This window comes from Balaenoptera physalus, assembly GCF_965194825.1.
Source record: "Balaenoptera physalus genome assembly, chromosome: 5".
NCBI classification, from domain to species: Eukaryota; Metazoa; Chordata; class Mammalia; order Artiodactyla; family Balaenopteridae; genus Balaenoptera; species Balaenoptera physalus.
This window is the reverse complement of record NC_138884.1, coordinates 121,931-145,089: the sequence shown is the minus strand read 5'-3', so window position 1 is coordinate 145,089 and position 23,159 is coordinate 121,931. Positions and strand designations below refer to the sequence as shown.

Below are 23,159 nucleotides of genomic sequence, written 5' to 3'. Positions count from 1 at the left end.
TGCGATCCGACCGCAGCCCGAGCCTCAGCTCCCAGCCCCGCCCGCCCCGGCGGGGGAGCAGACAAGCCTCTCGGGCTGGTGAGTGCTGCTCGGCGCCGAGCCTCCATGCGGGAATCTCTCCGCTTTGCCCTCCGCACCCCTGTGGCTGCGCTCTCCTCCGCGGCTCCGAAGCTTCCCCCTCCGCCACCCGCCGTCTCCGCCCGCGAAGGGGCTCCTAGTGTGTGGACACCTTTCCTCCTTCACGGCTCCCTCCCACTGGTGCAGGTGCCGTCCCTATTCTTTTGTCTCTGTTGTTTCTTTTTTCTTTTGCCCTCCCCAGGTACGTGGGGAGTTTCTTGCCTTTTGGGAGGTCTGACGTCTTCTGCCAGCGTTCAGTGGGTGTTGTGTAGGAGCAGTTCCACGTGTAGATGTATTTCTACTGTATCTGTGGGAAGGAAGGTGATCTCCGCGTCTTACTCTTCCGCCATCTTGCCCCTCCTCCCCTTAAATATTTTAGTTTTCTCGGACTGATGTAACAAAAGTACCACAGACTGGGGGGCTTAAACAACAGAACTTCACTTTCTCACAGTTCTGGAGTCTGAAGTCTGAGATCGAGGTATCACAGGGTTGGTTCCTTCTTTGCACCACGAGGGAAGGACCTACTCCAGGCGTCTCCTTTTGGCGTGTAGATGGCTGTCTTCCCCCCATATCTTCACATCATCTTCCCTCTCTTCCTGTCTGTGTCCAAAGCTCTTCTTCTAAGGATACCAGTCGTATTAGATTAGGCCCAACCTGATGAGCACATTTCAACTTATTCACCCCTATAAAGGCCCCGTCTCGTCTGCAAATATGGCCACATTCTGAGCTACTCGATATTAGGACTTTAACCTGTGAACACTGGGGGAGACACAGTTGAGCCCATGACACAGATTACCCTAACCCCAACCATCACCCCCCTACTGGATGACTCCTGTTTGCTCCCCTAGATCATCTCCCCTCTCCTCCAAGCTGTGCTGTGTCCTGTGTGGACTGCATCAAAAAACTCCCTCGTCCCCTGGCTTCCTGATGGGTTAGGCCAACGGGAGTTGTTGTAGGAAAGTGGGGGCAGGGGTAGGGTGGAGCCAGATCTCTGCAGCCCCAGGATCCCCTCCCACCCAGTAGGTGGGTGGGCTTGGCATCCTCTCAGCTGATCTGCTCCAGATGGTCACCTTCTCCAGCTCCCCGCTTCCTCCATTGTAATAATGCATTGGTGATCCTAAACTGGTTCATTTCAGCACTTCCTGGCTATGGGACCTTGGACAGGTTACCTAGCTTCTCTGAGCCTCGGCGTTCTTATCTTTAACATAAGAAGAGCAACAACTACTGCCTGCCGTGCACATAAAACATCCAGTGTCTGTAAGCATAAGTTACCTTCCAGGATGGGATGATGAAAGATTTTACCAGATATTTTAAACACCCTCCTAAATGTTCAGAAAAGAGACAGAATCTCTTCTAGATCAAACTCTCGTTCTGCTCCTCTGAGACCCCTCCTCACCCAAAGCCTCCCGGGGGCTCTGGCCTCATAAGGTCCAATTTCAGCAAGAATCCTGCTAAGTCGGTTTAGCCAGAATCATCCACTCTTGATATCTGATCAGATCCCTCATGCCCCACCCTGGACATCTGATCTCTGAGCCGCCTTCAGCAAGAATCCCGCCAGGCTGGTTAGCCAGAATCCCCGCCGCCTGCATGCTCCTCTTAGTAATCCCCGCACTGACCCCTACCTGGCCCTGGCGTAAGTCCTCACGTTTCCTTCGTCGGGAGCTGAGCCTGCTCTCTAGCTCAGGGGCCCCCCTAGAGTAAAGTCTTCCTTACCGTCTTTACGAAGCGTCAAGGAAAAGTTTTCTTTAACAAAAATGTTCAAAACAAACGGGTTTATTGTATTTATTGTTATCTAGACCCAAGTGAGAACTTTTTACCAGGGAGAGACACGCAGAATAAAAGATGTTTTTGAGTGAAGGGAGCAAAAGTATTATAAAATGTAGTAAAAATCAGGATGTAATAAGTCTATTAAGATTGAAAGCCACAAATAAAAAGATTATCCTTGTTGTTTATACATTTGGGAATAAATTATTGGAAGAGAAAATTGTCATATATGAAAATATAGTAGTAACCAGAATGTAATTCCCATACCTCTGCAATCCCTCTGAACTAAAGTCAATGCCCTTTAGGCCCCTTGGAGAAAAAAACTCTAAAAGGCCTATCATGAGAGGAGTAGCCACTGTGTTTCTCCACATCACAGGGCCAATTACCGGAGGATCAGAAGGAAAGAGACCAGGGCTCTTTCATCCCACTTGGATTTTCACTTGAGGGTGAGTTCAGAAGGTTGAGTAGAGATTGTGAGACAATTCTACTCTCCTGTGAGGACACAATTATTTTTACAATGGAGGCAGATAAGTCAGTAAACCAAGATATAAGATGCTTGTTTATCATCTCAGCAAAGAACAAGACATTGTAGCCAAATGGAATTATATTTTTAGAAAGAAAGAGAAAGTGAGGAGGCCTTTATTCTGCATAATATGTCAAAGAACTAGGATCACAGTCACTAAAATGTTAGATTTTAATTACACATCATACACATTTCAGATGAATAATGTTCAGTCTGTCAATCAAGATTCCAGTATTTAGTGATCAGAAATATGCGAATTGGATGTAACCTCTGCAGGTTATATTAGAAGCAGTTTTAGGCCCGCCTGTGCTCTGAGTTGGTATGTGACCCCGGGGGAGGGTCTCTCTCCGATTTCTCTGCATGTTATATTAGAAGCAGTTTTAGGCCCGCCTGTGCTCTGAGTTGATATGTGACCCCCGGGGAGGGTCTCTCTCTGATTTCCCTGCGTGTTTAGCATCCTCACATTTGTTCGCGATCATTTCCTCATTTGTCCGTCTCTCCAACTAGGCTGTGGGCTCTTTGCGTATAAGAACCTGGTCTTCTTGTTTTGGTAAACCTAAGGCTTAGCACTTGAATATAACAAAAGCAGATTTAGAATACAACAAAAATGAGTAAATTATATTTTCAATATCAGTCACCATAAGGAATATTTATAATTGTAAAGCTTATTAAATGTAATTAAATAAAAATTGATAGCCATATGCAAGTTTCTGAACTTGTTATTATGGAGGATAGATAGAAAACAGAGATAAAAAAGGACACACTTTTTTCCTTTCATCCAACCCACAGTGTAACAGGCAATTACACATGTTTAGTTTAGACACATAATTATTTTTAAAAATGAGATTAGTGCCATTAGAAAAATATCAACACATTTGTGGATTTAAAGAAGAGGTCACCTATGTAGGGGTCCGAATAATGGCCACCCAAAAGCAAAGGTATCAGATACTAGTCAATGGAATGTGTAAATCTTGCCTTACCAGGAAAAAGGGCCTTTGCAGATGTGATTAAGTTAACTATCTCGATTTGGGGAGATTATCCTGCACGAAGTGAGTGGGTCCTCAATCTAGTCGCAAGTGTTATAAGCGAGAAGCAGAGGGAGATTACACAGACAGGAGAAGAGAGGGTTAATAAACGTGAAGAGCAACACAGACGCTGGCCTGGAAGACGCTGGCCTGGAAGCCTGGGGTGCTGCTGCCACAATGCACAGAACGCCAGGACCCCCCTGAGGCTGCAAGAACACAGGGACGCTTCCCCCCTGGAGCTTCTGGAAGGATCATGGCTGGGCGGACGCCTCAGTTTGAACTTCTGGCCTCCCGAACTGTGAGAAGATAGGTTTCCGCTGTTTTAAGCCGCCAACTTGGTAGCAACTTGTTACAGCAGCTCGGAAACTAGTACCTCCTTGGAATAAGCAACAGGTAGTGAGAAGGCCCCGGGAGGCGCATGTGAAGCGGTCGTGGAAAGAGCGCAGTGATCGCGGCGGGAGGGGGCGGCAGAGGAGGGGACGCCCGTGAAAGTCCGTATTCCTCATCTCAGCTGATTCCGGGAGAGTGCTGTGATCAGACAAATGGAAACACAAGGCAAATTCTGTCCTTTTCTCAGTGAAGAGAAGCTGCTAAAATCCCACATTCAGGGGCAAAATCCCTCTGGACCAAGCACCGTTCTGAGCGCGTTATAACCCTTTGTCTTAGTCAGTGTCGCTGCCCTAACCAAGTGCCTAGACTGTGTGCCTTCTACACGGCGGTTACTGACGCAGCGCGGCTGGATTGTGGTGAGGGCCCTCGTCCACACCGCAGGCTGCCACCCTCTCCTACCCTCCCACGGCAGAGGGCTAGGGCTTCAGCTCTCTCTCGACTCTCCTAGCAGAAGCGCACTGATGCCGTTCCCGAGGGCTTCGTCCTGGCAACCCCGCCTAACCCTGACCACTCCCGGAGACCCCACATCCTAAGACTGTCACACTGGGGGATAGGGTTCCAACATATAAGTAGCACAAACATTTATTCACATAAAAATCACAACACGTCTGGTATTATTCCTCCTGACAGACGAGGAAGCTGAGGCACAGAGATGTCAGAAGAAACTTAGTCCGGGATGATTCACCGCTCTGCACCACTGCGTCGCCTGCAAAGGAGCTGAATTTGGTTTTGCTGGTGGGGGGAGGATAATGCAGATCAGGGTAAAAATAATCTGACTGTTGCCTTTAGGGATGGTAATTCTAGTCAACCTTACCCTACTCTCCAGCTAACTGGCCCTCTATTAGCTTAATTGAAATAAAAACGGACCAGCACATATGACTCAATTATTTTTCTTTACTATTTTCCTTCCACTGTCAGGAAAAAAATAAATGCAAATTGTTTATAATTGGAGAATGAAAAGTAAATCGATACCACACATCGTCAACTTCTTTAAGAAAAATTCTCTTCCATGTCGTCTTGAACTGTACTTTAGTTGGAGACTTATTTTGTCTAGCAGAGGGACAGGCATTTTGATAAACACGAGTGTGTAATATTTTCTATGGAATCTGTCAGCTTTCAACAAGAAATTAAATGACCATTTTTAAAGGATACTCAGTGTCCATAATAACATGCTCAGGTATGTTATCACCAAGAGCTTCTCCCACTGCCCTGGGAAATTCTGGTCTGGAGGAACTGATGAGTCAAATAACTGGATCTGAAGAGAAGTAGGTCCTGCACGTTTTGATTCCTGCTCCTCTGACTTCAGGCATAATTCTCCATAATCCTTCTTTCTCACACACCTTTGATTTGGTTTTGACCAACAAAAATGAATGAGAATCTATTTTCATTATTAATTTGTGTGACCCACTGAGTTAAAAAAGCAGAGAAGTTAAAAGTAGAAGGACAAGTGCAAGTCAGCCTTCGCAGGGGTGTGGTCCCTTGATGGTCACGGTGGTTCCAGAAGGTGGTGCTTAGCTCTGCAGGTAAAGAGACATATTGTCACCTAACGTAGGGGCGATGAGGCAAAGGAAAACAGAGACATTTTATAAAACATTGTTATATAAAGCCAATTCCAATTCTTACTCTTGTAAACGGTTCATGCATCCTTCACCTAATAGGAAAGTATATAGTAAAATTACCATCTAAAAATTACTTTGTCATCATGGGATTGGGAAGTTATGAAAAGGCAATTTTATCAAGTTCATCAAACAATATGCAAACATTTTTAATGTGATAAGGGTACAACTACCAAGCAAACTAGAATACTTTTGATGGACATCACTGAAGACACAATAAAACACCCTTACTGACAAATGCTCTTTTTTATATAATCCATGGAAAGTGGCATGGAGATGGGATTAAAAGCATGACCTTAGAGTCAAATTATTGCTCTGTGATCTTGAGGAAAATCTCTTCAAATCTCAATTTCCTCACCTCAAATGGGAGCAATAATATCTTGTTCACAGAGCTTTGATCATGAAATTCAACAACGAAACCAAACATATAAAAGTGTTTTTCTCCTTTTTTGCAGAACATTGTTTCTGACTGATGTCCGCGTGCATTCCAGTCAGAAGGCCATAAACCATATCACCTTATTTTTCTGTATTTTCAAATCTTAATCATCAGTATAGTTATAAATCATAGTTTACGGGGGACATTTCCCTACTGATCAACCTGAAGGATTAAGTATTACTTCTTCTTCTTATTTCCCTTTCAGAAAGTAGCTTTCTTTTGAAGGTCTTAGAACCCCACACAATAGCCTTCAACATAACAGTTAAATTGACTAGATAATTCAACTGTTGTTGACTTTTGATTCTCATGTACAATTTCCTAATCTTTGAGCATGTGTCTTATAAATAAAAGGCAAATGAAGGTGATACGTATAATTAATTAATTAATCATCTAAATTAATTAATCATCTAAAAATGAGAAGAACATTTATAGCTATTTTTCCCATGGAAAGGTTAATGGTATAATTTGGTGCAGACACGTGTTAACAAACCTTTGCTATCTGATAACACAGATTACAAAATTCAAGTATATACAGCTTGGGAAGTGGGATTCATTTTCTTTGCTTTGATTATCTGCAGTCAATCTTAAAAGCTAGTTTGAGAATAATTTAAGAAGAATAATTGGGTGTATGTTTAAAACCTGGACTTTAGGGTCAGTTCTGGCCCTAACATACCCGATAGAGTGTAGCTTTGTGACCTTACCTCTGATTCCTAGTTTCCACATCCGTAAAGGTGAAATGTTGGGTTTCTAGCATATGCAGCTGACTTAGCACTGCAACTGGCCCAGCAGTGCTCACTAACTGCTCAGTTATTTTTATCAACTACAGTAATTAATGTTAGGACTTTGGCCCCAAAGCATGTAAACCGACCTACATATTATACACACATGTATGTCCACAAAGACATTTATAAACATGCAAAACACTAAACAGTCACATGGCACAAGTGAACAGGCTCTCACATAAATCAGTAAGAACATAAGTGATATTTGGCTTGGCACACAGTCGAAACTACAAGAAACATCTGCATCCCATCCCGTACTCATAAGGGTGGGGTGAGTCAAAAGAATTCATGTTAACATAAGCAGCAATACGTGTCACCACCCATTAAGCTCACCATAGAGCAGTGTGGCTATTGGCAACAGAAGCAACAGGAAAAGCCAGCTAGTGGCAAAGACGTGTCACTCTCCATTATCACTAAGAGCACAAAATAGAATCTCTCTTCCATGGTAAAGTCCTTTCCCAGTTTAAATTTAGCACCATGCTCTTTTTGATTATGAAGTTTTGCACGCTGACGGTTTTATATCAGATAGAATGATTTTGCATCATGAGCAGTAAGTTAGCTAAGAAAGCCAAGAGAAAAATGTTCAAAAAGATATGTATTCCCTCTGGTACTCTGTCCTTTCCTGAGAGCAAGATGGAGCTAAATAAAACCCATGACATGTGAAAAGCAAAAATATGTTATCCCCACTTCAAGTTCAAGAACTTAGGCTGTTTTTATAGAAAGGCGAACCAGCACATCAGGATGGAATTAGCGGTCGTCTTTTGGAAAGCTGTTAGAAATATAAATGTTAGTTTAGGGCAGTACCAGATGCCCACTTAAAGACTGCAGTAAAATACATTGGCTAGCCCTTAACATCTCAAATAAAGTTTTATGGACCAAAAGTCAGTCATTAAAACAGGCTTTTATTTTTGTCCCTCTGGTACTGCATTTCCACCCTGTGTGCCAACTCATTATGTCCACACTGTGCGTAACACAATCTAAAGCAATTTATTGGCTGACATTATGAACAACATTCATACAGGACATTTTAGTGGAGATACCACTCAGCATTACTTACCTCTTTTGCTGCCCTGTTCATTCCCCTAAAAAACCCTGCAAGCCTCAGCCTGGATTGAAACCATCACCTGGGTGTGCTGGTAGTGCGCCCCCAACTATCCTGCTGGGCTGGAGAAAATCACACAAGTGGACATAGGTGGCCCTGCAAAGCCGTGGTATCCAGCCCCATCTGGGCGCTCAGTGCAACCCAGCAAATCCCTTTATGCCCTGGTCAGTGTGCTTTCCCACAAATGTCCAGATCTACCATCCCATCACCTTCTCCCTCATTTACAGTTTCATTCTCTGTATCATTTCATTTTCCCTTCACTCGTTTCTTTTTCTTTATCACAGAAAGAGAAACCTTCAGAGGAGGTCTCTCCTGAATGTCTTGCTACGTAATCTGTATAAACTTCAGCTCTTACTTTCCTCGCTCTCAGGGAGGAAGAGGCATCACTTCCTGCCCAAGGGAAACCTACACACCCTTCTCCTCCCTGGCTTTAGAGACTTAACCCATCAGATAGCACCTCCCCCTCTAGATCTGCAGAACTGTTCTTATCTCTCACAGTGTAAATATGGTAAAGGGTCCTCAATTCAAAAGAAAACTTCTCATCTCTGCCTTGACTCAACATCCCTCTGCGGCTGTGATCCAATCATCCACTGCTTGAGGTCGCTGTCTGTCCTGTAGAGCCCTTCATCCGCCGTGGCTTAGTCCGCTGGGACTTCTGTCACCACCACTGCATGCCAACTGCTCTTTGTAAGGTCAACCTTCAAGACGTATTATCTAATGAACTATTTTTAGTCCTTATCTGAATTTCTTTGTGGAATTTTGGACCCTGAATTCTCTTTTTCTTTAGCTTTGGTGATTCATCTCCTGCTATTTTGCTTTTTCTCCCATCCTTCTGGCCACTCCTTTCACTCTCTGAGGTCATCTGTTTTCCTTCTGTCCGTCTTTAAATCAGTATTTCCCATCACCAGTTTGAGGGCCTGTGCCATTCCCTCAGCCAGTTTTCATTGCTTCACATGAAAATGACAGTACAAAGTTATCAACAGCCCAGACCTCTTGCCTAAACTCCAAATCGACTTATCTTTTAGACATGTCTTCCTCAGTTCTTCAGTGCTTTAGTGCCAAATCAAAGTCAATGTGCTCAATACTTAACTTATTCCCTGTGCATCTCAATCATGGTCCTTCTCTAAATTTCCTACACAGTGTCTAATCACTTACACAAGCCAGACTTGTGGGTCACTCTAGACTTCTTTGTGTCATTCATCTACCACATCCAGTCAATCACCAGCTCTTACAGATTCACCTGCTAAAGATCTTGGGTTTGCAAGTTTTCCATTTATATTAATTGCCATTGCCTTTTTATTTGGCAGATATATATCACCATATCTCTCAGATTTAAAAAGAAGTGAAGGACAGGAGGGAGGGAAGGAGGGAAGGAAGGAAGGAGGGAGGGAAGGAGGGAGGAGGAGGGGGTTAGGGTGGGAAACTTTCTGTCCATCAGATAAAACTCTCTGTCTTTCTCAGTCCAGGTCCTCACCAAATCTATCACAGTCGCCTCCTAAGTGATTCCCTCCCATCCTTATCATTGCTGCTAAAGATATAATTCCAAAGTACAGTCTGATTATAACACAACCCAGATTGAAATATACCAGTGTATTCCAAATTTAGTTAGGGTTGTCCAAACTTCTTTAATAACTAGACCTGGTCGTAATAACCGCACATTGGTAACGCAATAGTTTAGGTCAAGAGTTAGTGGCAGCAATCAGGCCAATAGAGGTTCTGGAACTTTCAACACATGGCATCCAACAATGCTCAGAGCGTCACCATCCCAGGGGGCCAGCGGAGGAAAGAGAGTGGACACACCCACAGGAGGGACATCTGTCTCTGCTCTTTCCATTCACTGGAACTCAGTCATGTGGCGACACCCTGTCCTGAGAGAGACGATGACCCAGAAAGAAAGATTTTGGAGGAGAATTATCAGCTTTTGCCTTTCTTCCCCACAGATAGAAAATAAATTCAAATTCCTTTTCTTAACACTCTGGATCTGTCTACTTTCCACATCACCCAGCTCCAGCTCCTCTACATTGATCAACCTGTGATACGGCCGTGACCAACTTGCTTCCCCAGACTTACCATGCTCTATGACACCTTCATGACATCTACGACAGTCCCCTCTGTCTTCATCACCAGTTTTCTTACTCCCCCTTCCCCCCTTTAGAAAGGAAACTCTCACCTTCATAACCCAGATCAGACCACTTTCCATGACACCTGATTGTATGTGGATGACCTTCTCCCATGTTGCCAAAGCTCCTTGAACAGAGCACTGAACAAAAGGATAAGTAGATGTAGGTTTACTCGTCCATTTTCCCCATTGACTGTATATACTGATGGAGTTCTTCACTGCAATGATTATGTAATGCTTCTTTTAATACATCCAAAATTATCTCTAGGCTTATTCTAATACTAATTAAATTAGACTCATTTTTTAGACTAAAAGAATTCACTATTGGGCTTCCCTGGTGGCACAGTGGTTAAGAATCTGCCTGCCAATGCAGGGAACACAGGTTTGAGCCCTGGTCTGAGAAGATGCCACGTGCTGTGGAGCAAGTAAGCCCGTGCACCACAACTACTGAGCCTGCGCTCTAGAGCCTGCGAGCCACAACTACTGAAGCCCACGTACCTAGAGCCCATGATCCGCAACAAGAGAAGCCACTGCACTGAGAAGCCTGTGCACTGCAATGAAGAGTAGCCCCTGCTCACCGAAACTAGAGAAAGCCTGCACGCAGCAACGAAGACCCAACACAGACAAAAATAAAAATAAATAAAATAATAATAAAATAAATTTTAAAAAAAGAATTCACTATTGAAGACAAATTCGCTATTACTGAATATTTTAGAGATTTGTATTTGTCAATTAGGTGTTTCAGAAATTATCCTCTGGTAGTCTCTGTGAAAATGCATTTCTTGAGTTCTACTCATTACAAGATCTAAATATTAACAGCTCAGAGCCCATGTGCTATTGACTGATTAAGTGTATAGTAGGGAGCAGAAACATACACATACACAACCACAGATGTGAGGATATATGTATACACTTGTGATTGTAAGTATTTTATATTTATGTCTTCATAAATAAAAATTTATTTTGCGGCATCTGCAATTTCATAGACTTCACATGTCTTAGAGCAAAGAAAACTTTGATTAGAATTTAAATAAAATTAGTTTTTTCCCTTGATTCTATATGTCAAAGAAAATGAGTTGAATTTTAAATAGTTACTTATATTAAGAGAGATAATTTTAATTAAAAAATCACTGAATTTATGAAAACACTTTACTAAAATAATATTTTATTATAATCGTAGTAAAGTATTAGATTCAGAAGACCTGAATTAAATTTCCTACCTTACAGTTTACTAACTGTATGACACTGGGAAAATTATTAACCGTAATCTGTGATATTCTCATCTACTAATTGAAGATTTACCTCACAGACTTAAGAGATCAACCCTATGGAGAGATTCTATTACAAAAAAAAAAATAAATTAAATTAAAAAATATATATATTTTTTTGTTATCCTTTCAATGAGACAATAGGATTTTGTGGCAGACTAGTGTTGAGCCCTGGACCGGGTTATATTTGAACTTGAGAAGGTCATTTTGCCAATTTAAATGTGAATAAACTTCTCAATAAAGTTAGATCTCCATGTGGTCCTTTGTATGTGAGTGTGTGTGTCTGCAGATTTTTCTGTACAGACACACATATACATACAGTCGGCCCTCCATATCCGCGGTCCTTGATGTGTTGAATCCATGGATGTGGAGCCGTGGATACTGGGGGGCCATTTTATATAAATGACTTATATTCTGGTATCTGCGGGCGTCCTAGAACCGGTGCCCTGAGGATACCGAGGAAATACTGGAGCTCGAGGAAGTCAGAGGATGGCAGGGTTCTTTCTGACAGGGAAGAGTATTTTATTACCGATAATGTTAATAATCACCAGCACAGTGATAATAAACGTCACCCTGACTTTTATTGGTTTTATTATTATTTTTCACTCTCTAACGACATGTCCCTAAACAGCCTGCCCCCAGAGTAAACAGATCTCACTGCCCCACCATTGATAAACCCACCTTATTTGTGTACACTTATTCACCAAGAAGCAGTATCATCCAAAGACAGTTTTCTGTTACCGAAGCATCTGTAAAAGAGAGATCTATCTACCCCGTTAGCTTTCTGTGAGGCAAGGCAACTGTTTACATCAAGCTATCACAACTCTGAAATCATACCTAATATTCTCTCTCATACTTATCAGAGAACGTCGTCTGTTGGTTAGCGGCTCGGTTACAAAAATACAATTAAAAAAAAAGACAAACTAGCAACTCCTGCCACCTCCTTCCGCACCAGCAGGTCCCTCCCTGCTCCTTTAGCAGTGCCCTCTCCGTCCAGAACAACTGCAGCAGCGTCTACAGGAGGGACGCCGGACTCTCCTCGCTTTGCGGGCTCTGTTTGCTGCCCTGATGACAACAGCGCTGGCCTGCTTCCACCAGCTAGTTTTCTGCTGCGGAAGTGCAGCCGCCCAGCGCCACCATCCCAGCGCTTCCTGCGCACCTGTCAGGTCTGCCTTCCCGAGAAGCCTGGGGACCGAGGCTCAGCTCTCCCGGGTGTTCGCGCAGATGCTTCTCCCTCCCTGCCGTGCGGAGCGGAGCCCCTTGATCTCGGTCCCTCCTTGGCAGGGTCACTTTGCATCTGCTCTGCTCCCCGCCGACACAGGGCACCAGGCAGTGGCTGCCTTCTCTGCTCCTGATAAATTAATTAACAACCTCGGAGGCTTAAACGGTTTGGAAGGATTCTCAAGTCCTCTCACTTGATGACTTCCACTAAGTTGAACATGTTTATCCCTTTCACAGGACCTGTATTTTTAGATCAATGACCTTTGGGTGTATGATTCATTCTGATTTCATTTTTTCCCAGCGGGCACAGTTTCACATAAGCCTATTTAAAAACAGTAAAGCAAGCAATGTTTTAAATGGAATATAATCTATTCTACACCTGTTTCCTCAGACTGTTTTGATGGAAGAGGATGGTCTCTACAACAAATTATGCTTCTACAATGTAATCCACAGCTAAAATATTTACGTATCTTTATTTACATGAATATTTTAATTTTAAAACCAATTAATTGAAAGTAATTTTCTGCAAAACAGCCATACATACAAAGTGAGATATTTTCAGTTGAAATGACAGAAATATTTTCTAAGTATAATTATTTAGGGCAAGAATTTTGTAGAATTTTCCCCGGTTTTCTTGTCCCTTATGTAATGAGAAATGCATCCAGATAGAAATAACCTTTAGATAAAAAATTGTGTAACACAATCTGCTTACATTATTTTGTCCATTATGGTAACCAGATTTTTTAATATATAAATTTATTTATTTATTTATTTATTTTTGGCTGCGTTGGGTCTGCTGCTGTGCGCGAGCTTTCTCTAGTTGCTGTGAGCGGGGGCTGCTCTTCGTTGTGGTGCGCGGGCTTCTCATTGCGGTGGCTTCTCTTGTTGCGGAGCACGGGCTCTAGGCACACGGGCTTCAGTAGTTGTGGCTCGCGGGCTCTAGAGCACAGGCTCAGTAGTTGTGGCACACAGGCTCAGTAGTTGTGGCGCATGGGCTTAGCTGCTCCATGGCATATGGGATATTCCCAGACCTGGGCTTGAACCCGTGTCCCCTGCATTGGCAGGCAGATTCTTAACCACTGTGCCACCAGGGAAGTCCCTGGTAACCAGAATCTTGATTGTAATAGTTAAGCAGGTTTCATACAGATCTTGATAACGCTATGTAACAATAAAAAAAGGTCCCATTTACCTGGAAACAAGATCAAAACTGTAAAACAATCTCTTAAGTATGACTGCATTTAGAAAGAAAGATACAATCTAGCATGCTAATTACAAAGTTTACTATAACTATCTTCATAAAACATACCACGAACAAAATTCCTCTTTTTTCTCCTAGCATGCTGTTATATTTACTTCATATGTAAGAAACAAAGCACCCTTCTTACCACCTCTGCTTTGTGTCTGAAAGATTCACTAGTTCTTCTCATCTGTGGATGAAATTTCCAAACTAGATACCATACATTTTTGCGTCATTCTTGGATTGGATACCATATAATTTATCATCTGAACCATGTCCCTGTTGAAAGTGAAAAGGATGGCTCTTATCTACATGAGGGCATGAGGTGAAAATTAGGGCTGCCACATGCAAATCAGAGGTATAGTCACACTACCTTTGTATTATATAAAAGTTGAGTTCAGTTCCATCCACCATAATAACATTTTAATTCTTGCCCAATTCCTCTTCTCCCTCCACCAACTAACACCTGCTTCAGGAAGCTCACGGCGGGTGGGCCAGTGGGGGGAGATGGTTGGCTTCTTTTTTTCCCCCTTTCTCCACCTTTTCCACTTATGTGATGCTGCTTTGGTATATTCTAAGGTGGAGTGTAGAAGACAAGAAAGACAGGGGAAAATGTCCCTCCTGATTGACATAGTTGCAGCATGGTGTTGGTACCCCTTAAACAAAACAGAGGTCCAAGCAGACTTTACTGATTCCACACTGGTTACTGCAGTGCTGCAGGCCGTGCGTCCAGCCATCAGGGCATTTATGACTCCCCACTCAGCACTTGAACTTCTGGTGGTTCCTCCCTTTGTGGGACCCATCTTACCTCTAGACAGTCCTCCTGGGTAGGGTCCCTTCCAAACGACTCCAGGCTGTGTCCCTTCCATGAAGTCCATAATTGGTCCATAGCAAAGATCCATTTTTGCTCTGCCATGGATGGAAGTATAACTTGCGCTCTTGGTCTTCCAGCTCCAGACAGCCTCTTATCATTAGATCTCTCCTAGCAAGAACAGCCCCTGCCTGTGTTTCCCCAGCCCTAGGGAATGCATGCCAGCACTCTGAGGAATGTTCTTGAATCTCTGTCCCTTGGTGAGAGGGAGAGCGGTGGTGGTGAGGCGGGGAATGCATGCCAGCACTCTGAGGAATGTTCTTGAATCTCTGTCCCTTGGTGAGAGGGAGAGCGGTGGTGGTGAGGTGGGGAAGTCCCCGGCACATCAGCCGCCCGCTCCAAAATGAGCCCCCTGACCCCCCTGGGCTCCGTAGCTCTCTTCATAGGTTAGAGGGGAGTGATTGGCTGGTGCTGACAGGTTTGGACTCACTGCTTCCCGGTCCATCTTATATAAGTGATCCAGTACTTTGCCTTGGGGGGTGGAAGTGCTTGCTGTTCTCGGCTTTTAGGTCCACCCAGCCTGGGGTACTCTGTTATGGCAGCCTGAGCTGACTCATATAGTGATGCTGTAGTTTATGGTCTGAGCCCCAGGGACCCGCAGAAAACACCCAAACAGCAAGAAGAAAGTTACTGAATCTGTTGTTATATATGAAAATGACATGTGTAAATTAACGTATACATAGTGTCTAGTTCAGTAACTGCCATGTAGTAGATGCCCGGTAGATAGTAGCTTAACACTCCCAAATGTAGTGTGACTAAGGGACTTGATCTGATCACCTTTTATCTACCTTTCTGGTTTCCACATGGCTCTAGTCTCATGTGCATTGCTGGTAGGTAACTACTTCCTGCTTGGGATCTCATGACTCTAGGACGTTGCTCATGTAGTATTTAAAGGGCAGCTTCTAGGCAATTTCTCTTTATCCAGACATTTCTGTGGAAACTGTATTCTGAAAATACAATTCAGAATACAAGTGGGTTGGGTGATATTGTCACGCTCTCGATCTATAATGAATCCTTTGTATTTTCTGATTAAGAGTGTTTTATAAGCAAGAGTGGCTTTAAATTTTTTGGAGTCAGAGGGTCCTTTGAGCAGTTAATAAAAACTATAAGCCTTCTCAGTAGAAAATGTACATTTACACACACAATATGCACATTTCAAAGGGTGCTGTATTTCCTGAAGTCCAGTAGACGGGAATCCCAGGTTACAAACTTCCCAGGCCCCTAAGAACAGGACTTCTGCACTGTGATGAAGTAAGAGGGCAGGTTGATTAGGATTATTCCATAATCTTTTGGAAGGATGAGAAATTTTTTGCTTGGAATCTAAACTGAAAACTGAGCCCCCCTAGAATAAACATGTGTTCTCCATGCAAGGTTTTCTTCTTTTTTAAACATTGTCTGATCCTTCCTTTTTCCCTTCCTCTTGGTCACCACTACTGCTATCACTACCCTCTTAATTTTAGGCAAGGGCTAAATAGGGAGTCTTTGTGTTTATTTGCTTCTCGTCCAGTGATGTCACTGCACCAAGATTTTAGCATATACATGATGGATTTCCCTCAGAAGTTTACTGTTTTCTTCAAGATCATCAGTGTCTACCCAGGCAGAGGTATTATCACAACCAGAATCCTTTGAGAGAGCTTCCAAGCAGCTCATGTTACCTGAACGGTTGCATTAAGGAGGACTGACAGCCACAGGGGAGGGGTGACCAGGGTGGAGGCTGGGAGGGAAGAAACACAAACGCCAGTTTCTTGAGGCTGCACCGCAGCAGAGGCTCAGAGCGAGACTGTGCCTGTGACTGGTATTCAGACATCGCAATCGTCACAGTTGAGCCCTTGGCCCCCCTTTTTTGGGGCCTGTTTGGCACTGCTAAACAGCTTTCAGACAGTAAACCAAACTATCAGAGATCATCAAACTCTCCCCAGAGTACTTAAATTTTTCTCATGTCAAAGATCTTGGGACTTCCCTGGTGGTGCAGTGGTTATGAATCCACCCGACAATTCAGGGGACACGGGTTCGAGCCCTGGTCTGGGAAGATCCCACATGCCGTGGAGCAAGTAAGCCCGTGTGCCACAACTACTGAGCCTGCGCTCTAGAGCCCGCGAGCCACAACTACTGAGCCCGCGTGCCACAACTACTGAAGCCTGCACGTCTAGAGCCCTTGCTCCACAATAAAGAGTAGCCCCCGCTCACTGCAACTAGAGAAAGCCTGTGGGTAGCAACGAAGACCCAACCCAGCCAAAAATAAATAAATAAATAAATAAATTTAAAAAAAAGATCTTTAATGGGTGGGTTTTCTCGCTCTCCTAAAGGTAATAGTTTCAGGACTGAAATTATATCCTCTCAAATTGTGCCCTGACAATATATCTTCTAGCAGTTGTGCTATACATTTCTTTCTCGTAGCTATAACTTTTTTTAAAGTGTGTTTTATTCTCTGGCTTTTGGCTTTTTCTAAACAACTTTAGGGCAAAGACAGTGGAGGGACTATTGCTAGGGCCGGACGGTCCAAAAATGTGAAATAAATGCACTGCATTCAGTCCTCCCTACCCTTCCTTCAACCTGCTTTTCCCAATTAACCCTTGACACATTCCAAGCAGAATTCACAGTAACACACACCCAGACATTGACAAAGATGTCTGATGAGCTAACACCCTAGCCATAATGGTCTCTGGACTTTATTGGACTGTAAGCTCCTCAAAGGCAGAAGCCATACTTTTTTTTTTTTTTCATATATAGATATCGAGGGAATTCCCTGGATGTCCAGTGGTTAGGACTTTGTGCTTTCACTTCTGGGCACTGGGTTCGACCCCTGGTTGGGGAACAAAGATACTGCAAGCTAGGCGGTGCAGTCGATAGATACATAGGTAGATAGATAGATACATAGATAGATAGATACATAGATAGATACATAGATAGAAACATAGATAGATATCAATATTTGATCTCCAGTGTTTAAAGGAGTAATTATCACAGAGTAAGTGGGCAATAAATGCTCAAATGAATGAGTGACAAAGAATAGAAATTTTAGGGCTTCCGTGGTGGCGCAGTGGTTGAGAATCTGCCTGCCAATCCAGGGGACACGGGTTCGAGCCCTGGTCTCGGAAGATCCCACATGCCGCGGAGCAACTAAGCCCCTGAGCCACAATTACTGAGCCTGTGCGTCTGGAGCCTGTGCTCCGCAACGGGAGAGGCCACGACAGTGAGAGGCCCGCACACCGCGGTGAAGAGTGGCCCCCGCTCTCCACAACTGGAGAAAGCCCTCGCACAGAGACGAAGACCCAACACAGCCAAAAATAAATAAATAAATAAATTAATTAATTAATAAAAAAAAATAGAAATTTTATAATTTTAATGTTGTTTTCACCTTCGAGTTTATTAAAGTGAGCATTCCGAAGACCTAAGACAATACTATCATTGATTGAAAGAACACAGTCTTCGAAACAGCAGCCCAGTGGAGCAGCTACATCATTTTCTGGCCCAAATATCAGGCATCTTCATTAATATTAAATATAAACAAACATAATGATTGGCAATGCTGCTGAGGTGTTCAGATAACTAAGCTTGGAAAGAATCTATTGTCAGAGTAGGTTTTTCTATTTATCATCTGCTCTAAATAATAAAACAAATGTGTTCACCAAGATCCTCATGGCTTTAAAATTTTGATTTTTAAAAGACAGACAAGGACTTCCCTGGTGGCGTAGAGGTTAAGAATCCGCCTGCCAATGCAGGGGACACGGGTTTGAGCCCTGGTCCAGGAAGATCCCACATGCCCCGGAGCAACTAACCCCGTGCGTCAAAACTACTGAGCCTGTGCTCTAGAGCCCGCGAGCCACAACTAGTGAAGCCCGTGCGCCTAGAGCCCATGCTCCGCAACAAGAGAAGCCCGCACACTGCAAAGCCCATGCGCAGCAACAAAGACCCAACACAGCCAAAAAAAATAATAATAACAAATTAAATAAATAAATTAAAAAAAAAAAGACAGACAAACATTAACTTGTACTCAAAGCGTTTATATAATTCTATCTTTAGCTATAACTGTGGGTGAGACTCCCTTACAAAAAGTCTTATTCATCCTTTGGATAATTGATACCTTTACAATAGGTCCAGATATACTAACTTTATTAAACTCCACTTTGGGGAAAAAATGTTACTGCCCCTTTCCAATGTATGAGGAATCCATCAAACAGAGATAGTAGAGCTCTGAAGAGAGAATTCTTTCAGAGAACAAAATGAGCTTGCCGATCACTAAAAATAACCAAGGATATTTATCAAAAAAAAAATTTTGGCCATATAAGTAATACAAATAATCTTCCAGAAAATGTGTTGGTTTTCATCCTAGGATAATATTGAGTTTCTATGGGCATTTGTGTGTTGGCAAGGAAAGGTAGGAGGGGCGCCAGTTATTTTTTATATAGTTATGCCCACAATAGCACCAAGTGATTTATCAGATGCAATGTAAGAAGATCATTTGACTACCTGAAGGTTCCAAGAATTTTTTTTCCAACTCTTCAAAATAACTGAGTTTTGAGAACATATGGTGAAACACTGGCTATTTTCTAGTATATATACCACATACCCCACTACCACCTTCACCCACACTCACAAGATACTGGTATTTTTAATTTTCAAAGTAAATCTGTCTTGTGAATTAAACTATTGGATAGTCCACACTAATAAAACTAAAAAGGTGATTGTCGAATGTTCACATCACACAGTGCTGCATACTCACCGCCCTGGTGGTTATACTCAGTTACACGTGCGCCCAGCTGCTGCTAAGGCCACATAAACTTGGGAGACATTCCCAAGTGGGAGACATTCTTCTGAGTTGTTTTTCCCCACTTGTGGCATTATGTATATTTTATTTTTGTTCACACTTTCCTGTTTATTTACTTTATGATCAATTACAGGCCTCTGTGAGAATTTGTTCCAGGTTATGGGTCTAATATGTGGTTACAAGACAGCAAAAATGAAATAAATTCATATAGGAAGGAATCCAACTGGCATGATTATTCTTATTTTAATTAAATTAGTTTATTTTTCAGCACATTAAATATTCTCAGTGATAAAAGACTGCATGACTTTGAAAAACGTAATATGCTTTCCTTATGTGACATAGCCTCTGTAGAGAAAATACATTTTAGTCTCTACCACGTCATGGGACAGAAAGAAGGAAGGACATGGAAAAGTTACAAGACAAAAGTTGCTTGAGTTAAGCATTGACGCGAACTCACGGGGACTCCCGAAGCTTGTGCAGACCTGCAGGCATGTAGAATGCATGAATATCTGGAGGAACTTCTGTTTCTATATTTGATAAGCAAAGGTCATCCTGCACTGAGTCATCATTTCAAGTTAACAATAGCTCTGGAATTTATGCTGTACTACCAGTAATTGTGTAGTAGCCTACCCACAAGAAATCATGTGAAAGATGAAGTCATTAGCTGAGATGAGATTACGGTCAACCCCACCATAATGTCAAAAAGCAAAAATACAATTTTTTAAAAAAAGTTATCTTCTAAATATGTGGTACCACAGAAAGAGACAAAGAGTCTCCAGTTCGAGCTGCGCCACCTTGTTGTGTGTCTGCATAGCCATCCCATAGCGCTTCTGGGCTTCAGTCCCCTTATTTACATAGCAAACGAGTGGGACTGAATTCACTAAGTCTCCTTCTATTTGTAGACATAAGTCCATCTGCAGCTTTTCTATCACCTCTTTTTGGAAATTCTAAGAGGAACAGGCCGATCCTGTCAGGTCCTTTAGCCACCTGAGGTTTAGTTCAAAAAGGGGGTTGTGGGTGTTCCTGCCCCGAAGAATCACTTTATGCTTCTGCAGAAGAAGACACTTCAGCGAGCCATTAAACTTGTCTTTAATAAAAGCTACTTCCCTCATGTTCGCAGTCATGACATTTGAAAGACAGCTGAAATTCTCTACTTTGGATTTTTTAAAAAAGGAAGGGATGTAGTAAAAACACAAGCGCAACCTGGAAAGCAGATATGCTAGACCAAGTTTTTTAAGTTTTTTGATCCCAGGAATATTTTATACTCTTAAAGTTTTTTGAGGACCCCAAAGACATTTGTTTTTGTAGGATGTATACATAGATACAATGTTAGAAATGTAAAATGAGGCAATTTAAAAACTATCTTAAAGTGTTTTAAATAATAAAAAACCTGTTAGATATTAAGAAATAGCATATTTTATGAAAAACATATTTTTCCAAACAAAAAATTGTTGAGAAGGGTGGCATTGTTATATTTCATAAATGTCTTCAGTGTCTGGCTGGATCGATTACAGCTAAGTTCTCATATTTACTTCTGTGTTCCATCCATTTGAATGTGCTGCTTTGGTTGAAGCATTTGACGACAATTTGATCTCCCCCAGACATAGTTGGAAAGATAATTGTGGATCTTCTTTTTGCTACTACACCAGAACTTAACAACTTGTATTTTTTTACAGGCTAGTGCAATATGGAGTCAGTCATATTAATAACTTTTTGTATTTTGATACATCAAAATCCATTGTTCTACCTTGCAATTTGAACGGGTCTTCTCCTGTGCTTTATTTTGTAACCCTACATACTGATCATTCGAAAAATATTGGTTTGCTAAATTATAAAGATCTTCCAAATTCAATATACAATATCAGAACACCATATTCACTAACATCACCATCAATCTCATCAGGAAAGTCCTTAACAATTAAGAGGGTGCCAAGCTCTCAGGTGCCGAGTTTTCTAAAACTCTAATTTTTGCTTAACATCTTGAATTGTATTGTTGACAACAATACTGTTTGGTTCACTCTGCTCATTTTCACAAAAATATCTGTCAAGTGCCCAAGTGTGAATAACCATGGTCTGTCGGTTAGTCTTTCAAGTAAAAATGTGTTTCTAATAAAGAATCAGCTAGTTCAGCTTACAACTTAATCACATAAGAGCTTTTTCTAAAGACAACCATTCTACTTTGGAATGCAAGCAGAAGTTTTTTATGGGACCTTCCCATTTTGTCACACAGAATGTTAAGAAGACTTGCCCTCAAGGATGGGAATTTAATAAAATAAATGTTTATTGCTTCATCAAGAACACTCAAATGGGGGCTTCCCTGGTGGCGCAGCGGTTAAGAATCTGCATGCCAATGCAGGGGACACGGGTTCGAGCCCTGGTCCCGGAAGATCCCACATGCCTCGGAGCAACTAAGCCCGTGTGCCACAACTACTGAGCCTGCACTCTAGAGCCCACGAGCCACAACTACTGAGCCCACGTGCCACAACTACTGAAGCCAGTGCTCCGTGCTCCACAGCAAGAGAAGCCACCACAATGAGAAGACGACACACTGCAACGAAGAGTAGCCCCCGCTCGCCGCAACTAGAGAAAGCCCGCATGCAGCAACGAAGACCCAACGCAGCTAAAAATTAAAATAAATAAATTAATTAATTAAAAAAAAAGAACACTCAAATGAAACTGACCTTTGTTTTTTTAAGTTTAATTTTATTTATTTATTTCTTTATTTTTGGCTGTGTTAGGTCTTCGTTTCTGTGTGAGGGCTTTCTCTAGTTGTGGCAAGCGGGGGCCACTCTTCATCGCGGTGTGCGGGCCTCTCATTATCGTGGCCTCTCTTGTTGCGGAGCACAGGCTCCAGATGCGCAGGCTCAGTAATTGTGGCTCACGGGCCTAGTTGCTCTGTGGCATGTGGGATCTTCCCAGACCAGGGCTCGAACCCATGTCCCTTGCATTGACAGGCAGATTCTCAACCACTGCGCCACCAGGGAAGCCTGAAACTGACCTTTTTAAAAAAATAGTTAATTTGTGACAGTAAAATGTACAGTGAGTACTAGTATATTTTGGTGTCAATGCTTTGTTTTACGCTAAGACGTCAGCAGTTTAGCTCTCATTGCTTTTATACCATCGCTGTAGATAAAACGTAGTGGAAAAGGCAAATGAACTATAGGAATAGTTTGACTTCATGGGTCCCTTAAAATGATCTCAGGGACCCGTGGTCTTAGAGTTCTGTGGTCAAAGTTTGAGAACTACTCCAGAAGATTAATAGTCTCAAAGAGATGCAGTTTATCAGATGACCCTGAGCAGAGAGGTCCTGGTTGGACCCCCTGGAGACCTGAGCAGAAAATGCTTGACAGATGGAGGCCAAGAGATAAGCAAAAGGGAGACGCAGTTACAGAAAAGGGCAGTGGAGAGTCCTAAAAGCATTTCATAGTTAATATCTTCTATAGTTGAGTGCTTCTGTGTGTTATTCCCTAGATCTCACTGTGGAGGGCTGCAGGATATTTGAAAGATGAAATAATCAGAACCTGAAAGCTTGGCTTTAAATCCTGGGTTTTCTTTGTGGATTTAAGCAAATCATTTAATATCCCTGAAAGTGTTCATTCTTTCTTCAGTAACATGTGAATAAAATTATCTAACTTAACTACCTTAAATGTATGGAAAGCCTTACAGTTTATCCTATCTCTTGAACTAGTAAATTCACTTCAGTGAAGTTACCTAAAGATATAAGGCCAGGAAACTGGTATGCACAGAGGTGTTCCCTGTTCTCTATAAAATGTACAGACCTCCAGTCCGTTAAAAGCAGATAAACCAGAACAATAATTTACACACACACAAAAAAAAAACCTGTGGTGAATCTGCTGTGAAATATTCCATAGCATTTATATTTACCTATGTGAGGGTTACCCAGTAGCGTGCATCATGCA

At 42.4% G+C, this 23,159-nt stretch overlaps 1 long non-coding RNA gene across 3 annotated transcripts; it reads right to left on the bottom strand.

Moving 5' to 3' along the window:
- Positions 1 to 23: 23 nt before the first annotated feature.
- LOC309660822 lies at positions 24 to 22,237 on the bottom strand. Of its 3 annotated transcripts, none has more exons than XR_014263645.1 (4): positions 11,980 to 22,237; positions 11,824 to 11,891; positions 3,803 to 5,336; positions 24 to 3,725 (listed from the first exon to the last, which is right to left on the bottom strand). It is a non-coding gene; the product is annotated as an uncharacterized lncRNA (long non-coding RNA). The 3 variants fall into 3 exon arrangements; XR_014263647.1 differs by having other exon boundaries at positions 25 to 3,725; positions 12,302 to 22,237; XR_014263646.1 differs by having other exon boundaries at positions 25 to 3,725; positions 11,824 to 22,237.
- Between the last annotated feature and the right edge of the window lie 922 nt (positions 22,238 to 23,159).